A 24,483-nucleotide genomic window follows, 5' to 3' on the forward strand; every position below is an offset into this window, starting at 1 on the left:
CTTCTAGATAACCAATATGATAGAGATTATTTTTCAACTGCTCTGTGAATAAGTGTTAGTAGCCTACACTGGAAGATCAAATCTTCTTTTTATCCTGCCCAACACAAAATTTTCCTTTTTTACCCAAAAGCCTATTTCCATCATGTGAATAATGCCCCTTGCTGCTAACTTGACTCCCTACTTTATTTTCTGGCCTGATTTTCAAAGTTGGCACAATATCTTTGGCCTCCCTCCTTTGAGGAATCTGAATTGAAAGGTGATCCTAGCTACTCTTACCAAATCATTTAGCAGAAAGCTAGTGTAAGAAGTACCAGTTTTAAATAAAAAAATTTCAAACACTATATTAAAAACATCATGATGTGGGGTGTCTGGGTGGCTCAGTTGGTTAAGTGTCTGCCTTCAGCTCATGCCATGGTCCTAGGGTCTGGGATCAGGCCCCACATCGGGCTCTCTACTCAGCGGGGAGCCTGCTTCTCCCACTCCCTCTGCCTACCACTCCCCCTGCTTGTGCTCTCTCTAATAAATAAATAAAATTTTTAAAATAAAAAAAAATTTAAAAATAAAAATAAATCATAATGTAATATATTGTTTTTAACCTTATATCAAGAAATGCTAACTACCCAAATGAATATATCTCTCTTCTGGTAGCTGACTCTATTGTTGTTTGTTTTTTTAACCACACAAAGAGAATCCTATTTTGTAGAATGATGTCCATACTCAAACGTTTTAATGGGTCAAACAAAAAAAAATTCAGATATTGTCTCCCTCCTGCTTCAAGATGAAATATCACCACATATTATCTCACTGCACTTTAATCAGTTTATTTATTTATTTATTCATTCATTTATTTGAGAGAGATAACGGGTGAGAGTGGGGAAGGGGCAGAGGAAGAGGAAGAGAATTTCAAGCAGACTCCCTGCTGGGCACAGAGCCCCTCAAGGGGCCTAAACTCTTGACCCTGAGATCATGACCTGAGCTGAAACCAAAGGTCTGATGCTTAATCAACTGAGCCACCCAGGTGGCCCTAATCAGTTTACTTTTTAACTAAATACTCACGGACTCCACACGGACAAGAAGTGGGACTCAGAAAAAATAAATTATCAACTTACTTTAAACTCCTTTCTACCATATAATTCAGCCATCCCACTTCTGAGTACATAACAAAAAGAACTGAAATTGGGATCTCAAATGAGTATCTTCACTCCCGTCTTCATTGCAACACTATTCCCAATAGCCAAGATATGTAAACAATCTAAATGTCTATCGATGGATAAATGGATAAAGAAAATGTGGTATATAACATATAATGTAATATTATTTGCCTTAAAAAAAAAGAAGCCTTGCTATATGTGAACACATGAATGAACCTGGAGAACAGTCACAGAAGAACAAACACTACATTATCTGACTCATATGACATATCTAGAATAGAGAAACTCATAGAAGCAGAGAGTAGAACAGTCGTTTGCCAAGACCTGAGGAGAGGGGAAAATGCAGAGTTGTTATTCAATGGATATATACTTCAAGTTATTAAAAATGGATAATTTGTGGAGATCTGCTATAAAACACAGTGCTTATAGTTAACAATCCTATACTGTACATTTAAAAAAATATCTGTTAAGAAGGTAGATCACATGTTGGGTGTTCTTATCAAAATAATTTAAAAAAATTCTTTCCACAAAGTTTTAATGACCAAGACCCGCTCAGAAACACATGTATACACTCATATACCTCCCCCCACCCACCCACACACACGTACTCATCTTGTCTCAGAGACTCTGAGTCAAGCCAGAGCTGAATATCCAATAGATGGAGGATGGGTTCAAGGAAGAGGGGAAGATGTTATAGAGGTAGGCTTCAGAATCAATGGGACAATGTTTTACATCAAACCCAGTGGGGATGGCAGAAAGGCAAGGATACAATCAGAAGCAAAGGGATCTGTAGCCAAGATCAATGGAATGAAGTGAACAGTTTCTGAAGCACGAACAAAAGTAAAATAACCTGGAGTGATTACCTGACCACCAGTTCTTACAATGGTTACATAAGTTTTGAGATAGGAATGGAGTTATTAAATGCACTGAAGCAGTTTGAATAAATACTGGCTAACTTTGAAATGATGATTTAAGCTCTATGATGAAGTTCAGTGTAAAATATAGATGAGAATATCACAATCACTGGACTTCTCTTCAGAATTGCATTGCAAATGTGTCCAATAAAATTTTCTTCATGTAATTTCTAATTTATGACCATGGGCAGTCCGTTCATATTTCTGTTCAACTATTTCTGAAATATGCATACAAATCACATCCCTGTGCTTATAGTATTTTACTGAAATCTTGTTGTATTAAACATTACTCAGCATATAAAATCTAACTTAATAGTTGAGGTTTAGGCAGCATTTTTCTGTAAGGCAAAATTGCTTTAGGTTGTAGTTTGTAGAAAACATTCTCCCTCTAATGATTAAAAGCTCCAAATCACCCTATCTTCCTCATGACTCCAGCATTTAGATTAGAATTTGTCGTCTTATCCATTGTTACTGACACCTTTGAAACCAGTGTTGCTAGCTCATATGACACCTTGAAACTCAGTTCCTTTAGCTCATTTACTATAGTGACTGACTTCTAACACAGAGCTTATCATCCAGTATTTCTCTATCTTCAAAATTTAGAACCTTTTTAGGTGATATCAATCCCATTCTCATTAAACTATTAAACTTTCATGTCATCCAAATCAAACTCTCTACATCACTTATTTCTCTTATCATTTGCTTCTCTAACTTACTTCTGACTACACTTTACTCACTACCCAGACTAAGATTCAGCTTAGTTCTGTCACCACTGCCTTCCCTAACAGCCTGTCTTCCAGAGGTTCTTTCCCTCCTCTGCCACCATCACATACTGATCTTCCTTGGGCTGCTAATCTTTGATCCTAAATCATTCTTACCACCTTTTTTTTTTTTTTAAGATTTTATTTAGTCATTTGAGAGACAGCGCATAAGCCAGCTGGGGAGGGGGTGGGGAGGGGGAAGGGGTAGAAGCAGACTCCCGCTGAGCAGGAAGCCCACTGCTGGGTTCTATCCCAGGACCCCAGGATCATGACCAAGCCAAAGGCAGACACTTAACTGACCTAGCCACCCAGGCACCCCTATCTTTTTTTTTTTAATTTTTACTATTTTTGGAAAAAGCTAGAAGAACTGCCCTGTTGTAACTTTTGATACCTAATTTCAACTGGACTTTCATTCACAATTGGTATTCTTTTCTTCATTTTGTATTGGTGTTCTGGTGAATTTCCTATAAGGTCTATTTCCTGTCTCCTCTTCATAAACCAAAACCGCACTTTATCTCCTCTAAACTGATGTTGCCAGAAGACTTAAGCTATGTGGTGTTACTTATTTCATCTATTCTCTCCATTTTTAAAAATGATTTTGTCTCTGTATACCCTTATTTCTCTCCATTGAAAGAATATGTATAGTCTACCTTTTTAAGGTTTTTTTTTTTTTTTTTCTAGACTTGCTATAGACCCCAAGGCTATCTCAAACCTCTTGGTCATTTATACTTCTTTGATGGTTTACCTCTACTTTTAATCATAGAAAGCTATGGCCCCTACTTCAAAACTTCAAAGAAATAATTATTTAATATTTAAATGATTCTCTCTTCTTTTATGATTTCAAACTTCCAAAATGGTCTGTATTCCATATTTCCATAAATCTCCCCTTAATCCCACTCACATAAATTTAAATGTCCAGCAGATTATGTGATCATACTTTTTTTTTAATTTCCAGTTAAAACATTGGTATGTTTCAATCTTCTTTGGGTTTTTTGTATTATATATCTTTCTTTCTTTTTCTTTCTTTCTTTCTTTTTCTTTCTTTTCTTTCCTTTCTTTCTTTTCTTTCTTCTTTCTTCTTTCTTTCTTTTCTTTCTTCTTTCTTTCTTCTTTCTTTCTTTCTTTCTTTTTCTTTCTTTCTTTCTCTCTTTTTCTTAGAACTCTGGCTCATCCACCACACTTTTACTTTTTAATCTCATCTGTATGCACTTACCAAGGCTCAAATCTTGGTCTTCCTGGTGAGAACTTAAGCTCTTTCAAGGTGGTATAAATTAATTAGCAAAACATCTTGTACTAAATGTATATTAGTTTTGGATTTTCTCAAAAGAATCATATTTTGCAAGGTTCTTTCCCTTCAGTCAAGGCTTCTTTTGCACTTTATTAACAAGAGACATAACTATGAGAGAAGAACACCTTTATGGGCTTTTAATGCTGAGTTCCAGGCTACAGCTCATGAGAAAAATCACCCAAAATTACAAGCAAAAGTCTGGAGTTTGGGTGAGTATCAACCTTACAGATCCATCGTCATGACCCTCTTCTAACAGAGAATCCAACCACTGGTGAAAAACCAGCATTATCACCACATTTTGCAAGGTCAGTAAGATCCCTCAGAACAGAGAAAAGAATCACTATGGCATTAGTTGAATTACTAAAGTATTTAAGTCAATGCTATGCATTTAGAGAATAAAGACAAAAATGAATTTCAAATATAAAATCAGTAAAGCCTAAGTATAAACTAACAATAATAAATAATGCTTCAAATGTCATTATCTTTCAGGGGATACTATAAAAATGTTACTGAATGGTGACAAGCTCACTCTTGTTGAAATGAGCTTTCTGGGTTTTCAAGAAGATATGGGTAATGCAAGGAGTGGTCCCACTCCTATTAAAGCAATAATCATGGGATAAGAATAGAATAATTTTAGTGGATTAAAAAAAAAGAGGTATGAGAGACATAATTATGAAGCAGGCATAATCTCAAAGGTTAAAATATCACCAAAGAATGATACTCTGGCTTTGAACACTCTCCTTTGGAATTAATTCTTCCCTAAGGAAAAGAAGAAAAAAAAAAACTGCAGTGACTAAAATTACTTAATTTTATTAACCCATCTGAAAAATTATGAACAACTAGTGTTTCTACACAAAATAATAAGCCCAGTTAAATTTGAATTTCAGATAACCCACAATTTTATTATATTCTTAATATAATTATTCATCATTTATCTGAAATTCAAATTTAAATTCATGTCTTATATTTTCATTTGCTATATCTAGCTTCCCTAAAAGGACCTACCTGGTGAATACTATTTGTGTTGATATTTAACTACTGCTGGTCCCTCTCTCCACCCCACAAGACTTTAAGTTCTACTAGGGATTGTAATCTTTCATATTTACTACTATATCTTCAGCATCTAAACTCTAAATTCTAAGAAAAAGTTTGAAGGTATTAGAGGTAGGAAGGTAGGGCTAGGATCAATTTCACAGATTCACTTCCATTCTTGTTTTCTAATAAAGTTACCAAGCTTTAGTAGAAAACAAAAATCATCATCACATCCTGAAAGGTCAGTAAGAACTCCTTCACAAAGAATAGGAGCTTGTAAAATAATTACTTTAAATAAAGGAAAGAAAATGAACCACTCACATTGTTCTCTCTCTCCACTTCTTGGTTATCCAAATAGCAGTCAAGTTTTCCTTGGTTGACAATACTATGTGGTAGCTGATATAAGCAATCAACACATCCAAATTTCTCATTCAGACTCTCTCCCTCTTTTTTCTCCTTCCTCTCTTGTTAGATAAAATAACAACCTAATTGCACTGATAATCACAAAATTTTAGAACAAGAAGGGATAGAAAATATCAACTTTATCTTCTTTATTTTACAGATCAAAGGACTAAAGCTCTCATAACTATGAGTTCTTTCTCGATAAAAACCTTTTACTTGGTATGGTGTAATTATGCTCCAAGATTCTGCCTCAGCCTTCCCCTCCAAATGTGTATCTCATCACAGTACAAATACTGTCTCCTGGTACCTATTACAAGTATCCCAGTGCTCTCACTGGCCCATAGGTGACCACTTCCTCCTTTGTACTCCCATCTGTTCATGTATGTATTCTCAGTTTAAACATCTGTCTTCTCCTGTTAACCTGAATTATGTGAATGTAGGGACCATAGCTTGTTCTTGCTGGAATGACTAATGCCTATTCAACTGCCAGGGCACAGAGTACAAGCCTAAGAAGCTTTTGACAAATGAGGAAACACATACATAATTAATGGCATAAACAATATCAAAGTTTAAGTACTGTGTGTGTGTGTGTGTTTTTAACCAACCTATAGGATTGAACTGAAGATCTGTCAAATTTAATGTAAAAGTGGCAATAAATCTGGGGATGAAATTTATCATAAAAATGTCAGCAATCTCTCAATATAACAGACATGCTGAGAAACCTGCTCTAGAACATACATAAAATTTTCTATTTTTCACTTTCCTGTCCACTAATTAAATTTTATTTTCCTTCAGGCACAGTTTGAACATGTGGAATATTTCTTATTCCATTGTGTCTAATTTCTTTACTACTGTATTCTGTAATTTTTCATCACACACACATACACTCACACACTATTTTGATAATAATGTGGATGAAGCAGATTTTGGAATCTGAACACTTTTAATCAGTCACATTGCTTCTGGGGTGCCTGGGTGGCTCAGTCGTTGAGCATCTGCCTTCAGCTCAGGTCGTGATCCCGGGGTCCTGGGATAGAGCCCCATGTCGGGCTCCCAGCTCGGCCAGGAAGCCTGATTCTCCCTCACCCACTCCCCCTGCTTGTGTTCCCTCTCTAGCTATCTCTCTCTGTGTGTCAAATAAATGAATAAAATCTTTACCAAAAAAAATCACATTGCTTCTATAACTAAACATATTCTAAGTTCTCAATTCCTAATTTAGAAGTGAATTTCTAGAATGTAACTGGTGTGAAAACTAAGACTTGCCTTTGTATGCAAGAAATGAAAAGCAAAAAAAAAAAAAAAAAAAGTCTATACTCAACCTGTAAATCAGAAATTAGTATATGGTCAGATGGTAACAAGACTTATTGTGGTGGCTATTTCATAATATATATAAATATCAAATCACTATGGTATGTACTTGAAGCTAATACAATATTGTATGTCCATTATTCTGCAAAATAAATAAATAAAAATAAAGCCAGAAAGCTACTGAAAGGCAAAAAAAAAAAAAAAAAAAAAAGGAAGAAGAAGAAGAAGAAGAAGAAGAAGAAGAAGAAGAAATAACATATGGTTATAGATACGATTTTCTCTTATAAACACATTTTAAACAAAATTTTCAAATGACAAAGATATGTTAGTTGATGAATAATGGCATCATCATTTTCAAATTTTTCATTTCATTTAGATTCAGGTGGTAAACAGATACAAAATGATAAAGTTATCTACATGCCCTGTCATTACGTGTGGATGCATTATTTATACATGTATTTACAGACCTTTTGTTAACTAACATTGAAGAAAAAATATTATATAAAAATTGGTGATTCTCAAACAATAAATCATGGAACACTACATCAAAAACTAAGGATGTAATGTATGGTGACTAACATAATAAAATAAAATTTAAAAATATTGGTGATTCTTTTTATAAATATAAGAGGTTATCCTTTATTTGCCATGTGTTAAGTACTATGTGCAAATTACTAAGCTAAGCAAGCATACCGTTAATTTAAACCTCATTATTCTCCAGAAAAAATCAGTAATATTATTATCCCCCAATTTGATTAAAAAAAAAATGGAGACATAGAAATTCAATGGATATACTCAACTATAAAAAAATGACTTTGGTAGGGGATGCCTGGATGGCTCAGTCAGTTAAGTGTCAAACTCTTGATTTCTGGTCAGGTTGTGATCTCAGAGTCATGAGACCAAGCCCCGCATAAGGCTCCACAGTCATCATAGAGTCTGCTCCAGATTCTCTCCTTCTCCCTTTGCCCCTCCCCCTGCTCATTTTCTCTTTCTCTCTCTCTCTCTCTCCCCCCAATAAATAAATAATCTTAAAAAAAAAGGAATTTGGTTACATAAATATTACTTAAAAAAAAGATGGTCACCTTATATTTGATTCCTTACAAATTTAATCAATTCACCAGGTATAATCCCAATTGCTTTATTTTGGTCAACATGATTAAGGAAGATTCAATCAATTCTACCTTTGGCCAATTATAAATGTCACCTAGATGATTAAAAAAAAAACACAAAGAAATATAACCACAATTTAGTAACTATTCCTGGGATTTCATCTCATAATTATTAACTATTAGATATAATTTTAAACAAACATTTTGAAAATCACTGTATCAAAGTAAGTGGTTACCTTTTGGAGATCATGTATAGAGCCTATGGGATAAATGAGTGAATGGGAATGACCTAATTTTCTGGGATATCTGTGAAATAAATTTTCAAGTGATAACATTACCCATATATTCATTAATTTGAGTATTTCAAATAGAGTTATGTATTCTGGAAAACTGTTTTAGATGACTCAAAGACTCAAAAAAGATGAAGCTGTTGAGGGGGCAGAGCAAGATGGTGGAGGAGTAGGAGACAAGGATTTCGTCTGGTCTCAGGAATTCAGCTAGATAGGGATCAAACCATTCTGAACACCTACAAACTCAACAGGAGATTGAAGGAAAGAAAAGCAACAACTCTCTGAACAGAAAAGTGACCACTTTCTGGAAGGTAGGACATGCAGAGAAGTGAATCCGAGGTGATATTCGGGAGGATAGATGGTAGGGAGGGGCCTCTGTCGGCCACTTCTGGCAAGTGATAAAGCCACGGAGCACAAAATCGGAACTTTAAGAAGTCTGCTCCACTGAGGGACCTCGCTCCAGTGGCTAAGTGGGGGGTGGAACCCTCGTGGGACAGTGTGGTCTCAGGACCCTTGGGGTCACAGAAAGACCGGGGGTGTTGGAGTGCAGCAGAGCTCCCAGGTAACTGAGCGTGGAAGCCAGCTGCAGAAATGGAGCTGAGGCACAGGCTCTCAGTCCGGGGTTGCCATAAACCATGATCCGTGGCACAGTTGGGCCACTGCTCCTCCAGCAGGGACCCAAGAAGTGGCAGATTCGGGGAGACTCCCCTTCCTCCCCTGGGAGGAGAGGTGTGGGAGTGCACCGCAGGGATCTGCTGGGTTTGGAGACTCCACATGGGGTCAGATGCCAGAGATAGAAATGCTCAATCACAGGCCAGGTGAGCATGGAGTTCGGCCGGAGACCGGGGAGATGGGAGTGACTGACTGCTTTTCTCTGGGGGTTCACTAAGGAGTGGGGCCCCGAGTACTCGGCTCCTCCGGGGCAGAGATTGGGAGGCCGCCATTTTCACTCTCATCCTCCAAAGCTGTAAGGAAAGCTTTCAGGGAACAAAAGCTCCCAAGAGCAAACCCGAGCAGATAACTTAGCCCGGACCGGCAAGGGCAGGGCAATTCCACCTCCGGCAAAGACATTTGGGAATCACGGCAACAGGCTGCTCCCCTAGAAAATCAGGGAGAACAGCCAGCCAAGACCAAGTTTACCAATCAATGAGAACGGCAGAACTCCAGCACCAGGGGAATAATGCACATAGAATCCATGGCTTTTTTACCATGATTCTTTAGTCTTTCAAAATTAATTTTTTTTTTAAGATTTTATTTATTTATTGGAGACAGAGAGAATGAGAGATAGAGAGCATGAGAGGGAGGAGGGTCAGAGGGAGAAGCAGACTCCTGCTGAGCAGGGAGCCCGATGCGGGACTCGATCCTGGGACTCCAGGATCATGACCTGAGCCGAAGGCAGTCGCTTAACCAACTGAGCCACCCAGGCGCCCCTCAAAATTAATTTTTTTAACTGTCCTTTTTTTTTGAATTTTTCTTTTTTGCTTTTTCAACCAATATCTTATCAATCCCTTTTTAAAAAACATTTTTATTTTTCATTTTTAGAGTCATATTCTATCCCTTCATAGAAGTTACCCTTATTTTGGCATATATATATAAGTTGTTCTCTCCTTAAAATTTTGAGATAGTTTCTTCTAACAGATCAAAATATACCCTAAATCTCTAGTGTATGGTTTTGTTCTACCCTCCTGCCTGATCACATTTTCTCCCGTTTTTTTCTTTTTTTTTAATCCTCTTCTTTTTTCAAAGAACTTCTTATCAATTCCTTTTATAATTTTTCTTATAATTTTCATCTTTACAGTCATATTCCATCCCTTTGTCATATCAACCCTTATTTTTATACATAAATAAGTTTTTCTTTCTTTAAAATTTTGGGAAGCACTTTCTTCTAACAAACCAAAATACACACAAAAACTAGTGTGTGGCACTGATATATGCACCAGCCTGATCATATTCTCTTTTTTTTTTTTTGGTTTGTTGTGTTTTTGTTTGTTTTTATCTTTTTCTTTACCTTTTTTCTTTCTTTCCCTTTCTTTTCCCCCAGCATCAGGTCTTTTCTGATTTGTTTAGAGTATATTTTCTGGGGACGTTTTTACCCTGTTAGCATTTTGTTCTCTCATTAATCTATTCTCCTCTGGACAAAATGACAAGATGAAAATATCACCTCAACAAAAAGAACAAGAGGTAGTACCGACTGCCAGGGACCTACTCAATACGGACATTGGTACGATGTCGGAATAAGAGTTCAGAATCATGACTTTAAAGATACTAGCTGGGCTTGAAAAAGGCATGGAAGTTATTAGAGAAATGCTTTCTGGAGAAATAAAAGAACTAAAATCTAACCAAGTCGAAATCAAAAAGACTATTAATGAGGTACAATAAAAAATGGGGGTGCTAACTGCTAGGATAAATGAGGCAGAAGAGAGAATCAGTGATATAGAAGACCAAATGATGGAAAATAAAGAAGCTGAGAAAAAGAGAGATAAACAACTACTGGATCACAAGGGCAGAATTCGAGAGGTAAGCGATACCATAAGATGAAACAACATTACAATAATTGGGATCCCGGAAGAAGAAGAAGGAGAGAGGGGGGCAGAAGGTATATTGGAGCAAATTATAGCAGCAAACGTCTGTAATTTGGGGATGGAAACAGGCATCAAAATCCAGGAAGCACAGAGAACCCCACTCAAGATCAATAAAAATAAGTCAACACCCTGACCTCTAATAGTAAAACTTATGAGTCTCAGAGACAAAGAGAAAATCCTGAAAGCAGCTTGGAGAAGAGATCTGTAACCTACAATGGTAGAAACATTAGATTGGCAACAGACCTATCCACAGAAACCTGGCAGGCCAGAAAGGACTGGCAGGATATATTCAGAGCACTAAATGAGAAAAATATGCAGCCAAGAATACTATATCCAGCTAGGCTGTCATTTAAAATTGAAGGAAAGATAAAAAGCTTCCAGGACAAACAAAAACTAAAGGATTTTGAAACACAAAACCAGCGCTACAGGAAATTTTGAAAGGGGTCTTCTAAGCAAAGACAGATCCTAAAAGCAACATAGACCAGAAAGGAACACAGACAATATTCAGTAACAGTCACCTTACAGGCAATACAATGGCACTAAATTCCTATCTTTCAATAGTTACCCTAATGTAAATGGCCTAAATGCCCCAATCAAAAGATACAGGCTATCAGATTGGATTAAAAAACAAGACCCATCGATATGCTGTCTGCAAGAGACTCATTTTAGACCCAAAGTCACCCTCAGATTGAAAGTGAGGGGGTGGAAAACCATTTACCATGCTAATGGACACCAAAAGAAAGCTGGGGTGGCAATCCTTATATCAGACAAATTAGATTTTAAACCAAAGACTTTAATAAGAGATGAGGAAGGACACTGTATCCTACTTAAAGGGTCTATCCAACTAGAAGATCTAACAATTGTAAATATCTTTGCCCCTAACATGGGAGCAGCCAATTATATAAGGCAATAAATAACAAAAGCAAAGAAACACATCGACAACACTACAATAATAGTGGGGGACTTTAACACGCCCCTCACTGAAATGGACGGATCATCTAAGCAAAAGATCAACAAGGAAATAAAGACTTTAAATGACACACTGGACCAAATGGACTTCATAGATCTATTCAGAACATTCCATCCCAAAGCAACAGAAAACACATTCTTCTCTAGTGCCCATGGAACATTCTCCAGAATAGATCCCATCCTAGGTCATAAATCAGGTCTCAACTGGTACCAAAAGATTGGTATCATTCCCTGCATATTTTCAAACCACAGTTCTTTGAAACTAGAACTCAATCACAAGAGGAAAGTGGGAAAGAACTCAAATACATGGAGGCTAAAGAGCATCCTACTAAAGAATGAATGGGTCAACCAGGAAATTAAAGAAGAATTTAAAAAATTCATGTAAACCAAAGAAAATGAAAACACAATTGTTCAAAATCTTTGGGATGTAGCAAAGGCAGTCCTAAGAGGAAAGTATATAGCAATACAAGCCTTTCTCAAGAAACAAGAAAGGTCTCAAGTACACAACCTAACCCTCCACCTAAAGGAGCTGGAGAAAGAACAGCAAATAAAGCCTAAACCCAGCAGGAGAAGAGAAATAGTAAAGATCAGAGCAGAAATCAATGAAATAGAAACCAAAAGAACAGTAGAACAGATCAACAAAACAAGGAGCTGGCTTTTTGAAAGAATTAATAAGATTGATAAACCCTGGCCAGACTTATCAAAAAGAGAAGAGAAATGACCCAAATCAACAAAATCATGAATGAAAGAGGAGAGATCACAACCAACACCAAAGAAATACAAACAATTATAAGAACATATTATGAGCAACTCTATGCCAGCAAATTAGATAACCTGGAAGAGATGGATGCATTCCTAGAGATGTATCAACTACCAAAACTGAACCAGGAAGAAATAGTAAATCTGAACAGACCTATAACCACTAAGGAAATTGAAGCAGTCATCTAAAATCTCCCAACAAAGAAAAGCTCAGGGCAAGATGGCTTCCCAGGGGAATTCTACCAAACATGTCAAGAAGAATTAATACCTATTCTTCTGAAACTGTTCCAAAAAATAGAAATGAAAGGAAAACGTCCAAACTCGTTTTAGGAGGCCACCATTACCTTGATCCCAAACCCAGACAAAGATCCCATCAAAAAGGAGAATTACAGACTAATATCCCTGATGAACATGGATGCAAATATTCTCACCAGAATACTAGCCAATAGGATCCAACAGTACATTAAAAGGATTATTCACCACGACCAAGTGGGATTTATCCCTGGGCTGCAAGGTTGGTTCAACATCTGCAAATCAATCAACGTGATACAATACATTAACAAAAGAAAGAACAAGAATCATATGATCCTCTCAATAGATGCAGAAAAAGCTTTTGACAAAGTACAGCATCCTTTCTTGATCAAAACTCTTCAGAATATAGGGACCGAGGGCCCATACCTCAATATCATAAAAGCCATCTATGAAAAACTTACAGGGAATATCATTCTCAATGGGGAAAAACTGAGAGCTTTCCCCCTAAGGTCAGGAACACAGCAGGGATGTCCACTATCACCACTGCTATTCAACATAGTATTAGAAGTCCTAGCCAGAGCAATCAGACAACAAAAAGAAATCAAAGGCATCCAAATCGGCAAAGAAGTAGTCAAACTCTCACTCTTTGCAGATGATATGATCCTTTATGTGGAAAATCCAAAAGACGCCACCCCAAAACTCTTAGAATTCATATAGGAATTCAGTAAAGAGGCAGGATATAAAATCAATGCACAGAAGTCAGTGGAATTCCTACACACTAACAACAAGAGAGAAGAAAGAGAAATTAAGGAGTCGATCCCATTTACAATTGCACCCCAAACCATAAGATACGTAGGAATAAATCTAACCAAAGAGGCAAAGGATCTGTACTCAGAAAACTATAATATACTCATGAAAGAAATTGAGGAAGACACAAAGAAATGGAAAAACGTTCCATGATCATGGATTGGGAGAACAAATGTTTGAAGATGTCAATGCTACCTAGAGCAATCTACACATTCAATGCAATCCCTATCCAAAATACCTTCCACTTTATTCAAAGAAATGGAACAAAAATCCTAAAATTTGTATGGAACCAGAAAAGACACTGAATAGCCAGAGGAATGTTGAAAAAGAAAAGCAAAGCTGGCGGCATCACAATTCCAGACTTCAAGTTCTATTACAAAGCTGTCATCATCAAGACAGCATGGTACTGTCACAAAAACAGGCACAAAGATCAATGGAACAGAATAGGGAGCCCAGACATGGACCTTCAACTCTATGGTCAACTCATCTTTGACAAAGCAGGAAAGAATTTCCAATGGAAAAAAGACAATCTCTTCAACAAATGGTGTTGGGACAGTTGGACAGACACATGCAGAAGCATGAAACTGGACCATTTCCTTACACCACACACAAAAATAGACTCAAAATGGTGGAAAGACCTCAGTGTGAAACAGGAGTCCATCAACATCCTAAAGGAGAACACAGGCAGCAACCTCTTTGATCTCAGCCAAAGCAACTTCTTCCTAGAAACATCACCAAAGGCAAGGGAAGCAAGGGCAAAAATGAACTATTGGGACTTCATCAAGATAAAAAGCTTTTGCACAGCAAAAGAAACAGTCCACAAAACCAAAAGACAGCCAACAGAGTGGGAGAAGATATTTGCAAATGACATATCAGATAAAGGGCTAGTATCCAAAATCTATAAAGAACTTATCAAACTCAACACCCAAAGATCAAATAATCCAATCAAGAAATGGGCAGAAGTGGGGCACCTGGGTGGTCAGTTGGTTGGGCGACTGCCTTCGGCTCAGGTCATGATCCTGGAGTCTCGGGATCGAGTCCCACATCGGGCTCCCTGCTCGGTGGGGAGTCTGCTTCTCCCTCTGACCCTCCCCACTCTCATGCTCTCTCTCTCATTCTCTCTCTCTAATAAATAAATAAGTAAAATCTTAAAAAAAAAAAAAAGAAATGGGCAGAAGACACGAACGGACATTTTTCCAAAGAAGACATCCAAATGGCCAACAGACACATGAAAAAGTGCTCAACATCCCTCGGCATCAGGGAAATCCAAATCAAAACCTCAGTGAGATACCACCTCACACCAGTCAGAATGGCTAAAATTAACAAGTCAGGAAATGACAGATGTTGGCGGGGATGCGGAGAAAGGGGAACCCTCCTACACTGTTGGTGGGAATGCAAGCTGATGCAGCCACTCTGGAAAACAGTATGGACATTCCTCAAAAAAGTTGAAAATAGAGCTACCATACGATCCAGGAATTGCACTCCTGGGTATTTACCCCAAAGATACAAATGTAGGGATCCAAAGGGGTACGTGCACCCCGATGTTTATAGCAGCAATGTCCACAATAGCCAAACTGTGGAAAGAGCCAAGATGTCCATCGACAGATGAATGGATCAAGAAGACGTGGTATATATATACAATGGAATATTATGCAGCCATCAAAAGGAATGAGATCTTGCCATTTGCAACGACGTGGATGGAATTGGAGGGTGTTATCCTGAGCGAAATAAGTCAATCAGAGAAAGACATTTATCATATGACCTCACTGATATGAGGAGTTCTTCATCTCAGGAAACAAACTGAGGGTTGCTGGATTGGGGGGTGCAGTGGGAGAGATGAGGTGGGGTGGCTGGGTGATAGACACTGGGCAGGGTATGTGCTATGGTGAGCGCTGTGAATTGTGCAAGACTGTTGAATCACAGATCTGTACCTCTGAAACAAATAATGCAATATATTTTAAGAAAAAAAAAGAAGATAACAGGAGGGGAAGAATGAAGGGGGGGAAATTGGAGGGGTAGACGAACCATGAGAGAGGATGGACTGTGAAAAACAAACTGAGGGTTTTAGAAGGGAGGGGAGTGGGAGGATGGGTTAGCCTGGTGATGTGTATTAAAGAGGGCACGTTCTGCATGGAGCACTGGGTGTCATGCACAAAGAATGAATCATGGAACACTACATCAAAAACTAATGATGTAATGTATGGTGATTAACATAATAAAAGATTAAAAAAACGAATGTTGTAATGTATGGTAACATAACAATGAAATTTAAACAAAAAAAAATGAAGCTGCTGAGGTCTCAAGATGCAAATAAAGAATGCAAAGAAATGTGTTTGGTGAAATGAGCAAAGGTCAAGTAATAGTTCTCAATTAATATGTTTCATGTAATTTTTATTATAAACATGTATATTTAAATTTGTATATGAGGTAATTTGCAAATATTTAACTCTTTAATCTACACTCTGAAATACTGTTTTTAAAGATTTTATTCATTTATTTGACAAAGAGAGAAAAAATAAAACAAGTCGGAGGAATAGCAGAGGGAGGAGGAGAAGCAGGTTCCCTACTGATAGGGAGCCCGAGGCAGGGCTCAATCCCAGCCGAAGGCAGACGCTTAACCTACTGAGCCACCCAGGTACCCCTACACTCTGAAAGATTTTATAATTTGGCCAATTAAAAAATTCTGTCCTTCGTAAAATAAAAGATTGGCTTATATTATGAAGTATTTCTATTATGGGCATATATCACAACATAACCTCTGTCGTTCAAGTAATAAAAGATAGAATAAGAATAACCAACATCTGCCCACATGCACATCCTGGGCTTTTAACTACTTTCTACTTAAAATGTATATCTACTTTACTACATCTAAATTTTTGAATATAATCCACAAAATAAAATTATACATTGGTAGCCTTTAATACTTTTTAAATTCAAGTATAATTAACATACAGTGTGATATTAGTTTCGGGTGTACAAAATAATGATTCAATGATTCTATATATTACTCAGTGCTCATCACTGTAAGTATACTCTTAATCCCCTTTGTCTATTTCACTCATCCCCCAACCCCTCCTCTCTGGCAGCCACCAGTTTGTTGTCTGTATTTAAGAGTCTGTGTTTTTGTCTCTTTTTTTTCTTGGTTTGTTCATTTGTTTTTGTTTTTGTTTTTTTCTTAAATTCCACATTGAGTGAAATCATATACTTGTCTTTGTGTGACTTATTTTACTTAGCATTATACCTTCTGAGTCCAACCACGTTTTTGCAAATGGGAAGATTTCATTCTTTTTTTATGGCTGAGTAATATTTCATTATATATATTCATATATATATATATCACATTGTCTTTATCTATTCATCTATAAATGGACACTTGGATTGCTTCCACATTTTGACTATTATAAATAATGTTGCAGTGAACATATGGGTGATATGTCTTTTCAAATTAGTGTTTTCATTTTTTATGGGTAAATACACAGCAGTGAAATTACTGAATCCTATGGTAATTTTATTTTTAATTTTTTGAGGGATCTCCATACTGTTTTCCATAGTGGCTGTACCCATTTGCATTCCCACCAATAGTGCATGAGGGTTCCCTTTTCTTCACATATTGGCCAACACTTGTTATCTGTCTTTTTTATTCTAGCCATTCTGACAGGTGTATAGTGATATTTCATTGCAGTTTTGATTTGTATTTTCCTGTTGATTAGTGATGTTAAGCATCTTCTCATGTGTCTGTTGGCCATTTATATGTCTTCTTTAGAAAAGTGTCTATTCAGGTCCTCTGCTCATTTTTTTATTCAGATCATTTGGGTCTCTTTTGGTGTTGAAGTCTTTAATACTTTTCACAAGCAGCCTCTTGGCAAATGAAAGGATATGTATGTATATTCAGTTGACATGTACTTCCTCAGAACTCAGTATATTTTGGTGAGTGCAAAGAAGTAATATCTAACCACAATTCACCTTAAAGGAAAAAGAATATAAGACTAGCCAAGGAAGAAAATAAGCTTCCCTAATATATAATTCATATTGTTCTAAAAGGCATGTATTTTGATCCTTAAAGGTCATGCTGTGATTTTAAGACAATTCTGAAATTTATTCATTACATTTCATGAAAAAAAAATGTGTCTAGGCATTCCAAGAAGGAGCTATTTTACTGTATGAGGTTGGTACACTTTTGTATAATATGCAACCAAAGAGAGAGCAGTGTTTCTTTTTCCCAAAGAAGAACATTATTGAAAATAGACACTGTATGATTCCCCCAAGATATCTGGATAGCCAAGGAATAAGCTAGAGAATCTTTTCCAAAATGTTATGCATACCTTAGCCACGTATCTTTCTCTCATGTTAGTCTTACTTTCAAAATGAGCCCATCTTTCAGACATGCCATCAATTTATCTATTTCGTCAAAAAACAATGTTTAAAAATGTTGCCCTTTACATCATGAAACTAACCATGGCAAGAGGTGAGAAATGGAGTAGGCAAGATGTTTACTGAATATATTAATTTATTTAGCTCTAGGTATCATAATTGTTTTTTAAATATATGAGTTCAAATTTTTTTTTAAAAAATGAGGGCTGGTGGTGATCATCTAGCTCTCACCATACTCTTGTGCTCATTTGGATTGAAATGGTGTTGCAATACCCAAATCACTATTTTTAAAGTAATTTTCTACCTGATGTATTTGTTCACATTAATAAAAAATTGTTTTGCTGTAGTCATTCATAGCCGCTGAAATAGCAAAATGCAAGCTAGTCCAAGATGATCTAATTTGTACTTGCCACCACAATATTTCTTCCAGGCACAATCAGCCACTCTGTCAGCATCAGTGAATCTCCTCTCTGTATGTTTAATGAGAAAATGTGGAGAAAGAATATCAAAAAATATTTTTATCAGGGCTCAATTTTCCATCCCACTTAGAGTTTCAAGATTCCCAGGCAGTAGATGAGGCTCAGGCAAAGGTGAAAAGCAGCTAATGATTTTGGTTTCTTATTTCCGGAGTAAGAACTAGGTAGATAGATGGAGAGGGAAATTGTATAGGATTTAGTAATTCTGTAGCTATTCAAACACAGGAAAGAAAAATGAAAAGAATTTTAAACTCGCCAATGCTGTTCCCTTTACATATTCACAGGAAATAGATTACAAAGACAAATAAAACCTCAAATGATATTGAACTTCATGAGCATTCCTAGACTGATAATATCCTAGAACAATATAGTAAAGCTTTAGCTAAATCATAACATAATTGTCACTAAATAATAATAATTAAAAAGCATTTGTAGAGTACTGTGCAGTTTCAAATTGCTTGGATACATACATCATTCTGTATTTATATCATCCTTAGCAAACACAAAAAAACCAAACCTCCCCAGGATGTTTTAAGAAAAAAACTGTTCAATGAAATCAGTTTGGAAAATTGTACTTAAAGGAATTTAAAAAGGTGAGATAAAAAGACTATAAATCACTAGAAAGCAGAGTCAGTTTACATTGAAAAGTAACTTCTTTCTGGCCTTGTATTCTGTTCACGTGTACCGTTTTGTTTAACTACATGATGAAATGCCACTATTTCCCTCGCATACATCCCACATACTCCACATTCCCACATAAGCACCATCGTCTCAATAACATGAGGATTCTCCTCTCCCAGGCACCAGGGGCATCAATGCCCAAGGAATACAAGACTGGGTGGCTTTAGTCTCCTGCACTTCACTATCTACTTGGGCTCCCACCAAGTCCACCCTGAGAATATTCATTGGAAACCCAGTATGCTATTTATGCAAATGTATATTTCTGAAAGTTCTCCAACCCCATCCTCATCTTCTCAGGAGGTGGCAGTATTTAAACTGCAGTTTAGAAGCTCTGCATGTGTCACTAAGTAAGATATTGCTGCAGTTAAAGTAATAACAGGATTTCTGCTATGTCATACCTATTTATGCATTCAGTAAATAAGGAAAGGCCCTACTTTATCCCAGGCACTGTTCTAAGATTTGGGGATATATATGTGGGAGGAAAGACAAAAATATAATGAATGGGGACACCTGGGTGGCTCAGTCAGTTAAGTGTCTGCCTTTGGCTCAGGTCATGATCCCAGGGTCCCGGGATCAAGCTCCTCATCAGGCTCCCTGCTCAGTGGGAAGCCTACTTCTCCCTCTGCCCCTCCCTCTTGCCTTTCCTTTGCCCCTCCCCCTCCCACTGCTCATGCTTTCTCTCTCTCTCTCTCTCTCTCTCTCTATTTATTTATTTATTTATTTATTTATTTATTTATTTATTTATTTATTTGACAGAGAGAGACGCAGCGAGAGAGGGAACACAAGCAGGGGGAGTGGGAGAGGGAGAAGCAGGCTTCCCGCAGAGCAGGGAGCCCGATGTGGGGCTCGATCCCAGGACCCTGGGACCATGACCTGAGCCAAAGGCAGACGCCCAACTGACTGAGCCACCCAGGCGCCCCTCTCTCTCTCTCTTAAACAAATAAATAAAATCTTTAAAAAATGTAATGAATGAGTAAATGTGTGGTATTTTATAAGGAAAGAAATTCTATAAATTGCAAGGGTAAGAAGGATGAGTGCACATAACAGGGGACAATTAGAATCTTAAATAAGGAGATTAAGGTACATCTCACCAATAAGGCCCATTTGGAAAAGAGGTGAGGGAGATGAGGGAGAGGTGCATGCATGCGTATGGGATAAAAAAAATGCAATTCAAAGAGAACAGGTATTTCCAAAGCCCTGAGGTAGGATCATACTTGGCATGTTTGAGAAACAATAAAAAGGTCAATGTAGAGAAGTGGGTGGATAGAAGGTAGAAGATGCAGACATTATAGGTGTCTTAGAAGACAATATGTTTTAAAAGGCATGAGAAGGGGCGCCTGGGTGGCTCAGTTGGTTAAGCGACTGCCTTCGGCTCAGGTCATGATCCTGGAGTCCCTGGATCGAGTCCCGCATCGGGCTCCCTGCTCGGCAGGGAGTCTGCTTCTCCCTCTGACCCTCCCCCCTCTCATGTACTCGCTCTCTCTCATTCTCTCTCTCTCAAATAAATAAATAAAATCTTTAAAAAATAAAAAAATAAAAAAAATAAAAGGCATGAGAAAAACACAAGAATCAGAGATAAGCCCATTTTCCATATCTCCATATTTTATAGTAATAAGTTAGGTTCTGCTTACAAATTGGGGCTACAGGATAGTAAGCCGTGTGGACTCAGGAAAACTTGAGCATGTGTTTCTCATGTTTGGTTGAAATATGTATATGTCATGGCAAATATCTATGCATTTTCTGTATGATTTAATAAACATTTCAGTCTAAACTCTAAGCAACTTTTAAACTGATAAGAACAGATACTACACTTGATCTTAGCCAAAAGGCCAAGAAGCGATCTAAGCAACTTTTACAGGAGAGTAAGAGAGAGAGAGAGAAATATATAATAGCTAAGAATGCTTTTCTCTAACTTCGTGCTCTTTTCTGGTTCTCATATCTTGAAAACACAGTCAAATATATTACTTGATATAGATTTGTAAGAAAATTAATCTAGCATATAACATCTAAGGTGTGTTAAATTAATTTTTAATTGACCGTTTAAAGTAATGGCATTGTACAAAACCAGCTGGAGTAAAATAAGAATAAATAGGGGAAAGGATCTTTAGGCACTGAAAAACAACTGTGCCATGTATGGTAGAAAAAGCTTAGGTATGCTAGAAAGCACGATTTCAATATACAGCTGCTAAAGGAGAAAAATAACCATGATCCTTTAGTATCTTTCTATAATTTAGTAAAGCAAACAAGATAATAAAAACATCAGATTCGGAATCTTAGCTTACTGAAATAATCAAGCCTCAATTGGGTCAAAGGTTCTTGAATTAAAAACAAAAGGGTACAATTTTTTTTATCCTGATAAGGAAAAAAAATCTCCAGTTATTACATGATTTCTTAGGCTTAGCAATAAAAAAGAATTTCTTTAGAGGATGGCCTATTTCACAATTCTGGGGAAAAGCTGAATGGATATGAATATTTCTTTTAATCAATGCTTACAATGATGTTAATGTTATTTTCAGGTAGCCAGTAATTATACCTTTAGCCTAAATAAATATATACATTTTGGTACACTTATTTTTACAGACATTTAAATTTACGTGATGTGTTCTTCAAAACTACACTTACTACAACAACATAATATGGGTTTTTATAATGCAGTAGGATATCAGTGTGTCTTGCACATATATAAAACTCTGCTAAGCAGATGGAGTAAACCATCACAACAAAAACAAAAAAACCCAACATAACTAACTGTATGAGGTTCACAAAACGATTCACATATAGATTATTTACAAAATGTGTTGAAAACATGATCTCACTGAAAATGATAGAATTATAACATCTCTCTGGGACCCAAGCTACTTTATAAATGCAGGAAGCCACGTTCTTGGGTGGGTTACCCCCACTGAAATGTTCTCAGATTTTACAGTGTAGAAAGAGCACTTCCCATAAACAGAGAGCTCTCTGGGGGCATCTACAGGACTAAGTGGTAACTCTCGGGGAAGCAATGGTTTGGGAACTTCCGGTCATGCTGTGTCATTAATGAATTGCCTGATTTATAACCAATGGAAATTTGAGCTGGCTCCCTTCCCAGAATGCTTCCAAGCAATAGCACAGCAGAAACAGTAGCACCCTGGACACAGAAAAAGACAGCAGTTTGAGGAATTAAAAAAATTGAAGTTTTGGCCAAGGCATAAAGATACAACGGATGCTGAGTCCCAAAGAGGGAGCCAGACCTCATGGAGAATATAAAAAGTGAAATAGTAAACCTGAATAATGTAACACTTCAACCTTCGCCACACCAAAGCTCTAAGGCACTCCAGATACAGGACAGCAGATATGGGCAGCATCTGCGCAGAGATTATTTAGGGAGAGAGTCGTGCTGTGAGTAACCCCTCCACACCAAAAGGGAAGAACGGGAAGGTGAAACCCTAGTGACTGAGGGCTACAGCTTTCAATGCTGCACTGTTGTAAAGATTCCCAGGTAGTATTTGCATAATGTATTTATTAAAGTTTAGCTTTCTCTCAGGAAAATATCATTAAAACAAGAATGACAAGAGATGTCCTTTTTGCCCTATGTTGTACAAATTGTACCACCACAACCTATAAATGTATCATTTATCACAATCCCTTTGCAAATTTTTTTATTAAAATAGCTTTCCTTTAATACTTTTATGGAGTTTCTACTTATAACTTCATAGAATATTTAGATTACCTTGAAATAGACAAAAAATACTTATTGTAATGTTAGGTATCCTCATATTTGCAAAGGAAAAAAAGCAATCCTCATAAATTGTAATGCCCCATATAGTATTTCAAATGTCTTTACTTGCTTTGGTGTACTCGATATAGATTACAGATTTAAAAATTTAAAAAGCAAATAGTAATTTATTCATATATCATGGTAGCTAAGATAAATTAAGAAGCTATATCATTTATATGTCAGGGAAAATTTATAATATTGTACTAGTACTTAAAGCACAGACCATGAACTAATTTAAGACTCCCAAACTTTTTAATTCAGAGCATTTCCAAGTGCCTATGGCTGTAAGACACGTTTCAGGAAGAAAGAAGTGACTAAATGCCCAATGCACAATAATGGGTTTAATATGTAAGAAATGGCAGGCTACTGCTTTGCAAAGGACATTTTCTGCTTTGGCCCTTGGCCATATTTACCCAAATTTCTTAGAGGGATTTTTTTTTTTCTCCCTTAGAATTGCTTCATGAAAGTGGAATTCAAGAAATTATTTTAAGAGTCATTTAAAATGGGAAGTCAACAGAAAGTGGGGTTTTGGTTGACAGTAGCCAAAAACATTGTAAGGAGCATTGGAGGCTGTGTAATTTTGAAAGGATTGTGTTTCTATGCATTGTAGTCAGTAGTCTACATGAGCAAAAATAATAAGAAAAAAAGATTTAGCAGACTATTGCCAGGGATGCTGGCAGCCTGCCAAACACACAGAGGTAGCCCTATTCCACCTCTTTGTCTTCAGAGTAACATTACCCTTCGCCTGCTAAATAAAAGAAAAGGTGCCCATTGCAATCTGCAGCATGAAGTCACACCTGCTTAAATTATGCTTGTTTTCCCTTCATACAAAATATTTGTGTATCTGCTAGCAGGAGGTTAAATCCTTACCTAGCATATAAATTGTAGAAAATATCATGTTAATTGTTGACATGACAATAAAGACATAAAATCTTAGTTAAGTGTACTCCATTATATTGTTTGTATCTGACAGTAAATTGGGATAGTTGCATTAAATTTATTTTTGCTGCATTTATATATACACATATGAAGAGAGAGAGAGAGGCAGAGTGGGGGATGGGAGCATGCAGCCTGGAGAGTTCAAGACAATGTATTCTTCGTGTTTCAAGAAGTAAGGGTTGCTTCCTGTCTCTTATTGTCTCTTATAACTGTTTGGTTAGGATAGTTTCTAATTTTCTCTCACATTACTTATCTTTTAGGTATTTCAGGAAAGAGAGAAAGAGAATACATATCACCCAATTAGTGTATTTTCTGAACATGAGGAGAAAAGAGAAAAAATAGTGCTTCCTTCCGATTTTGTAATGGAACATATTAACCTTGTCTCTTTGGAACAAGAAGTCTGTTTGTTTGAGGAACTGAGCAACCTCCTAGAAAGGAACTCATTCTCTATGAAATAGAAGTGATGTGCATAATCTGTCCAAAAATGCAGGTTGGTTGCCCGAGGGTAGAGGAGATTCTCAGTATAGTGTGATGATTTCCCTTGAAGTACCCCCAGCCTGATTCCCTATAGACTTGTGACTCATGAGTGAATCTTCGAAAAAAGGGACACATTCTGTTGTTGTGGAGTATAA

The 24,483-nt window shown here is 36.9% G+C and overlaps 1 protein-coding gene and 1 pseudogene across 1 annotated transcript in view; both read right to left on the reverse strand.

Annotated features, from left to right (window-relative positions):
* The window catches only part of CTNNA3 (catenin alpha 3), a 1,789,288-nt gene that overhangs the window by 274,302 nt on the left and 1,490,503 nt on the right, over positions 1–24,483 (reverse strand). The gene's annotated exons all lie outside the window — the stretch shown is intronic.
* LOC123847290 (U2 spliceosomal RNA) lies at positions 20,863–20,993 on the reverse strand (annotated as a pseudogene).

The sequence above is a fragment of the Mirounga angustirostris genome, unplaced genomic scaffold (genome assembly GCF_029215605.1).
Source record: "Mirounga angustirostris isolate CCGP_5_RB_7025 unplaced genomic scaffold, mMirAng1.0.hap1 SCAF_6, whole genome shotgun sequence".
Taxonomy (NCBI): domain Eukaryota; kingdom Metazoa; phylum Chordata; class Mammalia; order Carnivora; family Phocidae; genus Mirounga; species Mirounga angustirostris.